Below are 14,561 nucleotides of genomic sequence, written 5' to 3' on the forward strand. Positions count from 1 at the left end.
GTGGAGTTAGACTCTGGTAGGGGGTGACTTGCTCTTTAAAGACCCTGATGTTCCCTTCCACATGGCTGGTCTATGTTCTGCTAGTCTTTCTTGTTTTCTCTACACCAGCTTCACTTTTAAGTCTCTTCTTTGTCTCACCTGACAGTCTCCTCTCAAAGTGTTTTTTCCCTTATGAACTCAACGTCAGTTGGAATTAAATGCACAAACAGTTAAAAGGTTTAAATTACTGGATGAGCAACTTGATCCTCTTATGTCTTTAGGGGTCCTAACTCTGTCAGTGAAGCACAGATTCCATTGTTGCAGCCGACAGACGGTGAAGCGCCGCGGCTTTCTCTGTAATTGCGTGCACGTGAAGGTGAGTGTGCAGGCTTCTGCTTGTTGTGCGACGCTGCTGGCCTTGTCCTTGGATTAGGTGGTGGCGGTGGTGCCTCTGATGAGACGGGATGGCATCTGGGTGGATGAAACAAGGAATTTATGAAGAGATGGGTGGATGGAGTGGAGTGGAGGAGCAGGTTACTCCAGGGATTCATCAAAGGAAGACAGATTGAGGGAAGCACAAAGAAAGAAAGCGAGGACGCTGGCTGTCATCTTGCTTTCTCTGAGTCTTGTGTGACAGCGACTCAGGTCTGATTATTGTTGTTTGGCTTTTAGCTGAGTGAAAATCTGATCCTGGAGCAACTCGGGTCTCTAACTTTCAGAAACTGAAATAAAGAAGCTTGACAGGGCAGTGCTGCAGTGGGGGTGGGGAGGTCATTACTTATATATATTATCATATATGATATGACCTTATTATCATATATTAAAATTATAATAAAGTAGGAGGTCAACCTCTCCACTAACGGAGAATTATCCATCCATCCATCCATCCATCCATCCATTATTCTCCACTAATCTGGGGGTCACAGTCTTAGCAGAGAGTCTCAGGCCCTGTCCACGCATAGCCGGGGATCTGCCAAAACGTAGATATTTTCCTATGTTTTGGCCTGTCATCCACACGAAAACGGAGTTTTTTCACACGAAAACGGATCTTTTTAAAAACTCCGGCCAAAGTGAAGATCTGCGTTTTCTCCGTTTTGGGTGTCTGCGTGTGGACAGACAAAACCGGAGTTTTAAGGTCCGCAACGTCACTTTCCGCGACAAAAAATGCTGACATCACGTGTGCGACCTGTGTTTACACTAGCCGACAGCATGGATGCCCTCAGAGCCGCGCTCGCTTTATCAACTGTCCAAGCGCTTTTTGCTTGTTTGTTTTTGCAAGCGGAATTACTGCTCCTTGCGGAAGACCACAGACGAAGGACGAGGTTAAGAACGGGGGAAGTACTGCCGCCTACAGGTCTGGCATGTCCTTAACAACGTATTTATCCGGGTACGTGTGGACAGAGTTTTTTTTTAAAACGAGGTGGTGTGGATGCAAGTTTCTGGAGGGGCGGATATTCGTTTTTAAAAAAACCCGGCTACGTGTGGACTAGGCCTCAGACTTCCCTCTCTCCAGCCACTTGGGCCAGCTTCTCCAGGGACACCTTTAGACATTCCCTGGCCAGCAGAGAGACATGGTCCCTCCAGCATGTCCTGGGCCTTCCTTAAGGTCTCCTCCAGGTTGGACGTCATGGACGTAATTTTGGGGGGGGACAGGGGGGACATGTCCCCCCCACTTTTTCCAAAGTCAAGTTTTGACCCCTGCACTTTTTACCATCCAAAAACAATATTACGCTATATTAAATTGACACTGGTTGAGCTCTAGGACCAAGCGGAAAGCAACCGTTTGTGTTGAAGCCTGTTTCCCCTTAGAACATATTGTAAAGATACCCTCCCCCCCCCGTGTCCCCCCCACTTCTAAAGTGAAAATTACGTCCTTGTTGGACGTGCCTGGAAAACCTCACCAGGGAGGCATTCAGGAGGCATCCTGACCAGATGCCCAAGCCACCTCAACTGGTGGTCACTACCCAAAGCTCGTGACCGTAGGCGAGGGTAGGAACATAGATTGACTGATAAATGGAGAGCTTTGCATTTCAGCTCGGCTCTTTCTTCACCACGGCAATCCGGTACGACGCCCGCATCACTGCAGACACGGCATCCAATCCACCCATCAGTCTGCCGCTCCATCTTTCCCTCATTAGCATGAACCCAGTGAACTACAGTATATGTAAGATCAAAGTTTCATGGCATACACCTTAGCTAGTAAAAAAAAATACTACAGGAATCTGTTCTAATTGGCGCTTTGTCACAAAAGTCAAGACTTATACCCAATGAGTCTCCCTGAAAATGCCATTTAGTTATCAAACACTGATGAGTCCTGCCTCCATTTAACTTAACTGCAGTTTCCAATTCCATGAAGTTACCTTTTTTAAAATTTAAACCACTATTTCCTCTGAAGGTGCTTGCCACGCTGAATTCAGACAAAGGTACACAACAAAAAGAAAAGAGAAAGGGATTAAATTCATCTGGACTTCACCAAAACCACACAGTCAACTTCAGACTTATCATCTGCACGATGAGAGCGAGGCTCATATTTATCTCAAGAGCCAGATGGACAGGAGTGAAAAAAAGGCCGAGAGAGGAGGAGGAGGAGGAACAAGGAGTGAGGAGAATGAAGGAAAAGCCAGAAAATTGTGAAACGAAGAGAGAAACTGGAGATGGGGAGACGTGGCATCGGGGGAGCCTCCAGTCACAGTCTTTTAGCTGATGATCATGACTTCCTTTGACAGAGACAATCAGTATGAAATGTTAACGCGAATGTGCCAGCGGATGCCGCCACAGCCAGATCCAGTCCTCCAATGGGGAAATAAGATGGTTAGTTAGACCGCACAAATCCACACAAACACTCAGGTGCACGTGTGCGTGCTGAGATGTGCAGCCATGCAACAAATCCCAGAAGGAATGGAAATTTTTTATGCAGGCCCTTGGTTCTTATACACCAACACATTCTCACTCCCAGCGCGTCAAAAACAAACGCTTGGTCAGCCACCCTCCGCGTCAGACCCCTGACGCCAAAAGTGCCCTTTTTCGTCACTTATGTGCGAAAAGTTTTTTTTTTCCCTTTTCTGACTGCAGATCCCAATGCAGCGTACAACTGACGCGATGGGATGTCTGCAGCCAGGGCACCAAACAAGCTCATTGTACCTAGGGATGGGTACCTTTGACATTTGAATCGATTCGGTACTAATTCCCTGTACCTTTAGATACTTTTGAGTGTTTAATATATTTAATTCTATTTTATAATTAAATATATATTTTTCTCAATATAACCATATTTGATAAATATCACGATAAATAACATACAACTGTTTGTATTTTAACATCGTCCTTGTAGTTTTATAAGCTGATCTTTACTGTGAACTAAATTTACTGTGTATCTTCATTCCTTTTGCCGTCCTTTTTCCATTTGATTTTTCCTACTGGGAAGTTAGAATTTCCGAGGATGGCTCCCAATGACGAGGCGGCTCCCGTCGTTCACTTCAACTTAGAGCCGTTCGTTCGCGACCGACACGTCACTACATGGGAAACAAAGGCTTGATCACAGTGACAGTAACGTTTTAGGTAGCAAGAGGGTTAAGGTTAGGAAGAGGGTGAGGGGAAGGTCATGGACGTAATTTTCACTTTAGAAGTGAAAGGGGGGGGGGGCACGGAGTGGGGTGTGTGTTTGTGTGTGTGTGTGTGTGTGTGGGGGGGGGGGGTATCTTTACAGTATGCTCTAATGGGAAACAGGCTTCAACACAAACGGTTGTTTTCTGCTTGGTCCTAGAGCTCAACCAGTGTCAATTTAATATAGCGTAATATTATTGTTGGATGGTAAAAAGTGCAGGGGTCAAAACTAGACTTTGGAAAAAGTGGGGGGGACATGCCCCCCCCCCCCCCCCCCAAAAAAAGAAAAAAATTACGTCCATGGGGAAGATTATAAATAGTAAAACGTTAAGGTTTAGGTGTGGTTAAATGAGCTGGTTCGTTGCCGCATCAGCGGACATCCCATCGCGTCAGTTGTACGCTGCATTGGGATCTGCAGTCAGAAAAGGGAAAACCCCTTTTCGCACATAAGTGAAGAAAAAGGGCACTTTTGGCGTCGGGGATCTGATGCGGAGGGTGGCTGACCAAGCGTCTGTTTTTGACGCGCTGGGAGTGAGAATGTGATGCGTATGCAGTATGTTGCACATCAAAAAGCACAGCTGCCTTGACATTTTATATATATATATATATGTGTGTGTGTGTGTGTGTGTGTGCGTATGTAGGTTTGCATATGTCAGAAAGACGTTTGGAGAACTATCCATGAAGTAAAGTCTTTAAATGTCATAAACAAATGAAGAGTTTGAGAACGTAGAGGTTTTGATAGTGATTTATGCTGTTTTTATACTTTGCAGTCCCTACATTCCTGTTTCTAGGGCTTTTATTCCACTGTTAGTTTTACTTTAGGGAGATTGATTGTCTCTAAATCAGCTGCAAATGTGAGAAATTGCCTTTTTAAAGTTGTTGGTCTCCTCCTGTTATTAAAGCCAGTGTGCACACAGTGATGGGTTCTGCAGCTGAATCCATGAAGCGAATGTCAATAGAAGCTCATCACAGTGCAAACAGCCAGACAGATATTAGACATTTAGAGCCTTAGAAGAAAAGAGACACGGGAAAGTCTGAGAAAGATGGGAGAATTTATACAGACCCAAACTGATCAATGTCAGCTCAAATATTTCACGTCAGCATGAAACTTAAAAGAGACAGTATGTAACTTTTTCATATTTTTAAATCATTTTCTTAAGCCAGTATGTGCTAAAATGACCCTTTACAGGGCTAATAAAAGGCCGCCCAGCCACTATCTTACATGCCTGGAGCTGCAGTCTGGTTCCAGCACGTTTTCTGCATGTTGTAGATCATGAACACAGCTGATTTGTTTAATTTAATGATGAACCACTCTTGAAGAAACTAAGGCTGGGGAGATGTTTCAGCTGTTAGATTAAAGGGACATCATGGACGTTTGACAGCCAAAACATGTATAGAAATAATAAATGTCTTCTTCATACATTCTCCTGCAATGCCCTGGTCCTGTAGAATGAGCCCTGGCATTTTTACTGGGATTGCCTGTTTTTCTGTAAAATCACAGAAAAAGGGAGATGCTCGGGTCGAGCAGGCTGCTTCATGCGCGTTCACGCTCAGGCATCGCCCGTAGCATTTGCTATCCGTAGCTTTAGCAGCAGAGAGAGAGGCAGTGCCACTTTGTCGCTGTTCCTAACGCCTAGTGACAAAGCTAGCTACATTTCTGAGGACCCTTAGCTACTTTCTGTAGAACTTTCTTCTAGATATTTCCTGCAAATTAGCAACAAAATAGCCATTTTCACTCCGAACCGTTCTTTGGTTTGACGTTGTTTCAGCTGTCATCAAGAATATAAAAGTTATAGATACCGTAAATGTTACTAGAGTGCAGCTCACCTTGTAAGATGTCTGACTCCCATGCAGAACATCTGGGTTTGATTCTGGGTATGAACATAGTTCATTTAGAGTTTCTTTTTTACATTAATGGTATATTTTTTTACAGTAAGATGCCCAAATTTTTATTTGAGACTCGCCGAACGGCATTGAATTCACAGATAAAAAAGATGTGGGTTCAACTTTCATTTTGGAACAATTTTTCAAGCAAGGGAAGGGAATGATCTGAGCATGCAGGAGGACTGACCCATCATAAACCTTTGTCGGCTGTGCTGAAGAGAAAGGTACAGAACCAAATTATTTAATTAATTAGCTGCACGTTCTCCTGTCCTCTGTCCTCCGGGTCACACACACACACACACACACACAGGACTGTCTCAGCTGTTATTTTTGTTAAGGAGTGTGCACGTACAGCATGCGCGCCTCGTGCATGAGCCTACTATTGATGCTGCCATTACGCTTTTGGCCTGAGGGGGCAATCGCGAGCATAAAAATTCAAAAGCCCGTAAAGTCCCTTTAAGGCATTAAAAAGACAAACGCACAGCAAGGAGATATGTTTTGCTTTTGGTTCTACTATACGGACACTAGAGGGTGCTAAAAACAAGCCAAAACTGCCTAGTTCCTCTTTAGTTGCTTCTGTGTGATTACTGCCCCAAGAAAGTCCAAGAGTTGCTGTAGACTTATATATATATATATATATATATATATATATATATATATATATAAAAGGATGTTTTTTTCTGCAGATTTAAGTAGCTGTTGAATAATTGAACACATTTTCTCAGGGTTTCAGATACAGTTATTACTTATTTGACTCACAAATCCTGAAAATGGCCGACTGTAACTGGCTGTGTTAACCTTCATGACGCACCTAAATGCTGATGTTTCATCCAAAACTCGAACATGACAACACTTTGGTCCTCCAAGTTCTGCTCAAACTTTTCACATTCGTCCTTAAACTTAAAGTGTGTAATTAAAAGCTGCTTAACCTGATGTGTGTGTGTGTGTGTGTGTGTGTGTGTGTTTGTTGTCTGGCAGTCAGTCAAGCAGACAAAGCAGACGCTGAGACGAGGCACGCAAGGACACTAGATGTTCGCATAGCTTTGATTGAAAGGCGGCAGTAATCTTGGAATTAGCTTGACATCACAGCGAGCGAGCTCGACCGGCTCAGGTTTCCCACTTTGTTTCCACAAGCGGTGCTTCGAACCTGGGAAGCTGCAGGTAGATGTACGTCCACCACCCGCCCGCAACCCAACACGTGCAAAAGCACAAATACTCACAGCAGCCTCTGCCTCGTCGCACTCGATCCTCTATCCTCGCTCCAGCTCAGAGGAGTAGTTCAAGGCTGAGGATCTCGCCTCTTTTACTCGCTTTTATTTCCCCTTCCTCTTTGCTTACGATACCAGGAAGTTGTGAATGCGGATCTTTAGATGCTGCCAGACCGGGGCAAGGGAAGAGGTCAGGAGGTCAGAGAAGAAAGAAGGAGAAAGAGTTTAACCCTTTTCAAGCTTGTGTGTAGCGTATCTCATTTAACCACTTGGTCTGATGGCAAAAGGCAGAAATAAAAATAAGTTAGTTGGGTGTGAAACTGTTACAGCTTTAGCACTCAGGAGGAACAACAGTTGTAGTGTGAAACGTAGAAAAGGAGGTGTGTCTGCTTTGAGTTGATTTTACAATAATCATCAGCACTGGACCGCCATTTTTTCAATAACGTAAAATTACATTTTATAATTTTATTTTGACTCTTAAAAACAAAAAAGTTTGTCATCTTATGTTTATAGTAGTTGTATTAACTCATTCACTGCCGGCCGTTTCCTGATCGCTAAAGTCCTTCTCAGCCAGCGTTTCTCACCGTTTTTACTGTTTTTTTAAGAGTCACAGAACGTCGCGCGCTAGGATGATGTCGACGCCAAAACAACCAAAACAACCAAAACAACCAAAACAAAGCAGACTCACCTCTTACATCAGGAAGAATCTGCGCGTTTCGAGCGTTATCCGTTCTTTCATAATCCGTTGTCGAATTGTGATCGGCAGACGCTTTTCTGGTTCGATCCTCACTTTTTTTTTCACAGAAAACGCCCAAAACGATCTCCTAACACATGGATGTTCTGCTTCCTGATCACGTGACGTACGCGGATGAAGACTGGCTTTAGAGCTGAGATGTTTGTTCTCTCGGCGCGGGGGGGGGGGGGGGGGGCTCGTTCCGACGCCAAAACAGTAAAAGAATGCAAATGACAACTTAAGTTGTCGTTGGCAGTGAATGAGTTAAGTTGTATTTATTAATATTTTGATCTAGTATTTTTTATTTCATTTTATAGTGTTTTCATTTTTTTAGAACACTTAATGTAATTATTTTATTTAACTTGACTATATTACCTATGAAAGCCTCACTAAGCAGCTCACCTGATCTGTCCGGGTCCACCTGAGCTTCGCCACCCAATTGCAAAGATATTTTACAGCCATGATGTATGGCCACAGCCGCTGGATTAATGCAACATTTCCATTAGAAAATTGCTTGACACGGCTCATATGAGAAGTTAGTGATCACAACGGCGCTGTGACATAGCATGGAAAATTGCTTATCGGAGAAACGTCATCTGCACTGATGAAATTTGTGATACAGGACAGAGACAGGGGATGCAGTATATGTATATATATATATATATATATATATATATATATATATATATATATATATATATATGTGTGTGTGTGTGTGTGTGTGTGTGTGTGTGTTGCACTGAATGGGCAGGGATGCTGAGGAGATTCTTATAGCTGGTTATCCTGGGGTAATTTCCTACTGTTTTCCACCAGTTAGAGCATGATTTGGAAGTGTGTATCCTCGTAACCGTACACTGTAATGACAGTATGATTACTGACCAAACGAGACACAGTCCTGACTTCTATAAAACAAGCACAAGGTCACCTTCTTGATAATCTCACTCTTTACTGTAATTTAAATCCCACTTTTTGCCCCTTTCATCAATATATTAACAAACCTCTCACGGTATGTAGTCGAAAATGATGATATTTGGCCTCTAAAACAAAAACAAATAATTTATGCAAGCCTGGAACGTTGACCAATAGAGTTGCGCATGCACAAGAACGTGCCGCAGCTTCCAGCATGCAATTGCGTGGTGATGCACTTAAGCTCTAGCAAGCCAACCTAACTTGATTGCTAACTTGACCTGCATTGAGTCTAAGCTTCAGGCTACCTGTGGAGGAAGATGAAGCTAAATGATTAATGTAGCATTCAACCTTACGCTACATCAGACTATTATTTTAGCATGATGCAGTGTTAGCAGGGGTGTGCTAGCATCACAAAAGCCAGTTTCCTGCCGGTTTTTGATATTTTTCTGCTTGAATACTGCAGATTTGATTAAAACGAGTGATAAGCAGTTCCTGCAGGACCCAGTCAGTAAAGCATAACACTAGGAGCTTTTATCCTAGTTTACATGTACGTTAGAAATCCAACCTCTTAAATGAAGTTAATTCCACTCCAGTACAGAAGGTGGCGACATACGCCCTTTCATGTTGGCATTCTTCCAGTTAGCCTATAGCAACATAAACAGTAAACTGACGCTGGCGGGAGTGAAACAGCCAAAGTTAAAACTGGATGTGCACAACGGCCGAAGGAATGGTCAACAACGCTGCAGCACAGCTTACTGTGTACGTTCTGTGCTATTTGATGGTGTTGCACGTGTTATTTTGTGGCTATGATATTATCAGAAAGCCACTTCCACAGTCTCGTCACTTCCGAAAGTAACCGGTATCAGATCAACTGAGCTGTTTACATGCAGATAAAGTTGTGCACCTACGGCATTATCCAGGTGCTTCAGCACAGTTAGAACCAGTTTGCCTTCAGCAAGACTAACGTGTTCATATTCATAAAAAAGAAAAATGGTGTCAATCTTTTTAGGGCACTAGTTCGGCTCTCTGATGCGCATGTAAACTCATCGAGTGAAGACTGAAGATGTAATCCAGCAGTTACAATCAGGTGATCTGCATTAGCTTCTGTTAGCACTACAAAGTTATTTGTTTGTGTGTTATGAGGCGTGGCCTTCAGCTCCGCCCAGAAGGGGTGGAGCTGGCACTTTAAATGTCTAAATCTCCCCCTCCTCTCCTTGATGATACCATGACAAGATCCACATCTTTAAAGGGACTTTACGGACTTTTGAATTTTTATGCTCGCGATTGCCCCCTCAGGCCAAAAGCGTAACGGCAGCTTCAGTAGTAGACTCATGCACGAGGCGCATGCTGTACGTGCACACTCCTTAACGAAAATAACAGCTGAGACAGTCCCGTGTTTGTGTGTGTGTGTGTGTGTGTGTGTGTGTGTGTGTGTGTGTGTGTGTGTGTGTGTGTGTGTGTGTGACCCGGAGGACAGAGGACAGGAGAACACGCAGCCAATTAATGAAATAATTTGGTTCTGTACCTTTCTCTTCAGCACAGCCGACAAAGGTTTATGATGGGTCAGTCCTCCTGCATGCTCAGATCATTCCCTTCCCTTGCTTGAAAAATTGTTCCAAAATGAAAGTTGAACCCACATCTTTTTTATCTGTGAATTCAATGCCGCTCAGCGAGTCTCAAATAAAAATTTGGGCATCTTACTGTAAAAAAAATATACCATTATTGTAAAAAAGAAACTAAATGAACTATGTTCACACCCAGAATCAAACCCAGGTCTTCTGCACGGGAGTCAGACATCTTACAAGGTGAGCTACACTCTAGTAACATTCAAGTATCTGTAACATTTATATCCTTGATGACAGCTGAAACAACGTCAAACCAAAGAATGGTTTGGAGTGAAAATGGCTATTTTGTTGCTAATTTGCAGGAAATATCTAGAAGAAAGTTCTACAGAAAGTAGCTAAGGGTCCTCAGAAATGTAGCTAGCTTTGTCACTAGGCGTTAGGAACAGCGACAAAGTGGCACTGCCTCTCTCTCTGCTGCTAAAGCTACGGATAGCAAATGCTACGGGCGATGCCTGAGCGTGAACGCGCATGAAGCAGCCTGCTCGACCCGAGCATCTCTCTTTTTCTGTGATTTTACAGAAAAACAGGCAATCACAGTAAAAATGCCAGGGCTCATTCTACAGGACCAGGGCATTGCAGGAGAATGTATGAAGAAGACATTTATTAGTTCTATACATGTTTTGGCTGTCACACTTCCATAATGTCCCTTTAAATGAATTTAATCTTCTTCACATCAATTTGTTGGTCTCATTATAAGGAATCCACCTCTCGAGTGGCACCAGCATTCATGCAGCTCATGACTAAATTAACTTTGACTTCAGTGCATGCCATGCAATTGCTCCCGGTTTTTAAAACTCGTCTTGCATCGCATTAAAGTTTGATTTGTTGCAATATTTATTGTTCTGAGATCTCTGATGGTGCACGCGCAACATCCAAAAGCACATCTTGAGTTAACTGAGGTTAACCAGTAATCCAGCTCTATGTTTATGTACAAACCTGAAGGGATTCCGTTTGCAGGCTCGTAGCTCATCACGTCGACGATAAGCCGAAGCAGTCTGCATTATTTATAGGTTTGCCGTTTTAACGGAAGACGTGATCTTTGGAGTTTAAAGTGATATGGTTTCAGAATCTGTAAAACTTAAGCTGTTTTCCCTTCTAAACCATAAGAAAAGTCACAAATAATTATTTGACTTTGTGTATTTTTTTATTCTATACCTTACCATACCATGTTTATTTATATAGCACATTTAAAAACAGCGTGACAGCTGACCAAAGAGCTGTACAGTAAAAAGGACAAACGCCAAGATAAAAACAGATAAAAGTCATATAGGAGGTAAAATTTTAAAAGAAACATACAGCAATAAAATACAGAGTCACAATAACACGTAAAAACACTAAAAGCTAGATCATTGAATAAAAGCTAAATGATAGAAGAAGGCCTTCAGTTCCGACTTAAATCGACCCAGTTCTGGGTCCTGTCGAACACTACGGGGGGGAGCGTTCCAGAGTTTAGGAGCAGCGAACGCAACGGCCCGCTCTCCACCAGATTTATACCTCATTTTCGGGACGCACAAAAGCAAATGATCTGCAGCTCTCAGGTTTCTGGTTGGAGCATAAGGCTTTATCAGTTCTGAAAGATAAGCCGGGGCTTGACCATTCAGAATGTTGTAGACAAAGATCAAAACCTTAAATTGGATGCTGTATTTAACAGGCAGCCAGTGCAAGCGTGCAAGGACGGGTGAAATGTGACAGCGTCTCCAGGTGTTTGTCAGGAAGCTAGCCGCCGCATTTTGCTTTCTCTGTAGACGCTCGATTGCTGAGGCGCTGACACCAACAAGTAGTGAGTTGGCGTAGTCTAAACGTGTGGTTACAAAGGCGGGAACAACAGACTCCAGCTGAGGTCGTTTGACTATTGACTTTAAGCGTGAGATGCGACGTAGTTGGAAAAAGCAGGACTGGACTGTAGAGTTAATTTGTGAACTCATTAACAGCTCAGAGTCGAGTTTCACTCCCAGACGGGATACACAGGATTTAAGATTTTAAAACGGTAGAGGGTAGTCACTGGACTTATTGGATTAAAACGAATGTCGTCGGTCTTGTTTTCGTTAAGGCAAAGGAAAGTTCTCCGACAGCCAGCCTTTGACTGCAGTAATACAGTCGACAAGGAGGCGTGTTGAGTCAGGTTTACTTAAAGCCGGATAAATCTGGCAATCGTCCGCGTAAAGGTGAAAACTTATTCCAAGGTTTGTCAGAATCATCCCCAGTGGCAATAAGTAAATCGAAAATAGGAGTGGCCCTGGAACCGAATGATTCTGCACTTAACTGGTGACTAATTGAGCTGACCAGCTAAACTGTAATCAATGTCAGTGATAGAGATGCTAGTTTCCTGAAGACATAGATGCTTTTTGGGTATCTTGCATCTATATGAAGGCGCTCTTTGATTATCTATATTTTTCCTCCTTCAGTTGGTTTTATTTGGGGTTCAAGCGAAACACAAAGGAGAACAAGCCTTTGCATGCCGACATTAATCACTGTACTTACTGTATTGTGTTTCCTCATCTTATGACATAACAACCTAATGACAATTACGGCTCTTCGCGGACTGACAAGGTGTAATTTGCAACCCGTTGTTCTGCGTTTCGCAACACGTTTTCTCCCCAAATCAGCTCTGCACACTGATGGGACTGTCTCAGTGATCTGCCTGTTTTAGCAGCAACCTGGTCTCATTCTTTCATTTGGAGCAGAATCCCTCCTCCAATGTGGTCTATGTAGATAACGACGTTCAGACAGATTCATTTGGTACAATGGAGGGCCAGCACCTACTCTGGAACGATACAGTGACAGTCTGGCTTCGTGCAGCAGCAGGATTTAATGTTCTTTTCTCTCATGTATATTTTTATTTCTTTATTATTCATAATGCCATTGGATATGATGCACTAACGGTAAACAAGATATTCTCTTATCAGCATTACAATATCGCAGGCTAACACGGACTGTAATTGTGCTTCGTTTATTCCACTCTCCATTATAAATATATATTTCCTGTCATGGATGAAAATGGACTGAAACAGGGTCTGGATGATGAGGTTTGATTCACTTTTCCACATTTATTTTGTGTTTTTTAGTAGAGAGCTGAAGAAGAAGGAGGCAAACATTTTATTTACCTGAAAATGTCTTTTATTAGTGAATAAAGGGAAGGACTGTGAGGATGTGCGCTCCTTTCTCTCCCCAGCCCACCTTAATAGAGATTAGCATCATGCTAAGTCAGATCTGATAGGCCCGTTGCTGAGGAACAGAAGGCCAGTTAGCCAGTTATCGGTGAGGACACAGACTCAGTCACTTAGCATAATGGAAGCCGCATCAAATGAAGCGAGAGCGCAATAAGAAAGATGCCATTAACAGAGCTGAAATGATTTCCTGTGAAGGTAAAAACGCAAAATTAAATCATGCCACACTTTCGGACTCAATGATTGAAACAGATGCAGGAGGATTGTTTACAAAGTAATACTGTTTTTTCTCTTTATTGTCCCCAAGGACAAATATCGGGTCTTTTGCTAAATGAAGTATTAACATATAAAAATGAGTTTATAATAAAAGATTTTCAAAGCTTGCTGAGCAGCAGCTGCTCAGGGAGGATTGTGGTAGGTGCACACATAGACCGTATAACACCTCGTAAAAGTCTGAAGCACACCTATTAGGAAGAAGCAGGAGGCTGCGAGATGTGAAAACTGCACCAGATGGAAGCAACAACAGAAAGCCATCACACCTCTTATTCAGTCCCTGCAGGCCACCTGTTTATACCCTGTCTGCTGCTCCAGTTTGGTCTCAAGGAGACGAAAAGAAAACAACAAAAAAACAGCTGCACAGTGGTAAACTCATCAAAAACATGTACATACGTATTTAGGCTTGAAATGAACTAGACTCATAAAAACACATTTTATCAGACAAGCCAGCAGCTGATGACCTCTTTTTCACCTGCAAGGCACATTTGAGTAAAACTTCATGCAATCCGGGTAAAATAAAAACTATGTTCAATATCAGCTTTTTACTGATATACCAAGATAGATATAATTTTATTCCTCATATCCGATATCTATGCCAATATATGAAATATAAAAAATTACAAAAAACTAAATTAAACTTATTGATTTTAGGTGACTAACATCACATGTGTCCTACCAAGCATACTTAACTTTCAACATTGTCTTTGTAAAATACTATACTATACTATACTTTACTTTACTATACTATACTATACTATACTTTAGTATACTTTAGTATACTATACTTTAGTATACTATACTATACTATGATATGCCATACTATACTACACTGCTCTACACCATACTATACCATGCTACGCTATACTATCTACTACTGTTTACTATACTTACTATACTACACTACACTACACTATACTATACAGTACTATACTATACTATACTATACTATACTATACTATGCTGTGCTATGCTATACTATACTACACTGCTCTACACCATACTATACCATGCTACGCTATACTATCTACTACTATTTACTATACTATACTATACTATACTATACTTACTATTCTATACTGTACTTACTATAAAATACCATACTATGCTATGCTATACTATATAGTACTATACTATACGATACTATTCTATACTAAACTATACTACACTATTCTATACT

The 14,561-nt window shown here is 42.2% G+C and overlaps 1 protein-coding gene across 4 annotated transcripts in view; it reads left to right on the forward strand.

Moving 5' to 3' along the window:
- The window catches only part of sema6a (sema domain, transmembrane domain (TM), and cytoplasmic domain, (semaphorin) 6A), a 199,225-nt gene that overhangs the window by 50,400 nt on the left and 134,264 nt on the right, over positions 1-14,561 (forward strand). The window contains exon 2 of one of the 4 annotated variants that reach the window (XM_054731599.2): positions 261-355. The exons of the other annotated variants lie outside the window; for them this stretch is intronic. The gene's annotated coding sequence lies outside the window, so the exon portion shown is untranslated. The remainder of the gene's footprint in view (positions 1-260; positions 356-14,561) is intronic. 4 annotated transcript variants of the gene reach the window in all.

The sequence above is a fragment of the Nothobranchius furzeri genome, chromosome 17 (assembly GCF_043380555.1).
Source record: "Nothobranchius furzeri strain GRZ-AD chromosome 17, NfurGRZ-RIMD1, whole genome shotgun sequence".
Classification (NCBI taxonomy): Eukaryota; Metazoa; Chordata; class Actinopteri; order Cyprinodontiformes; family Nothobranchiidae; genus Nothobranchius; species Nothobranchius furzeri.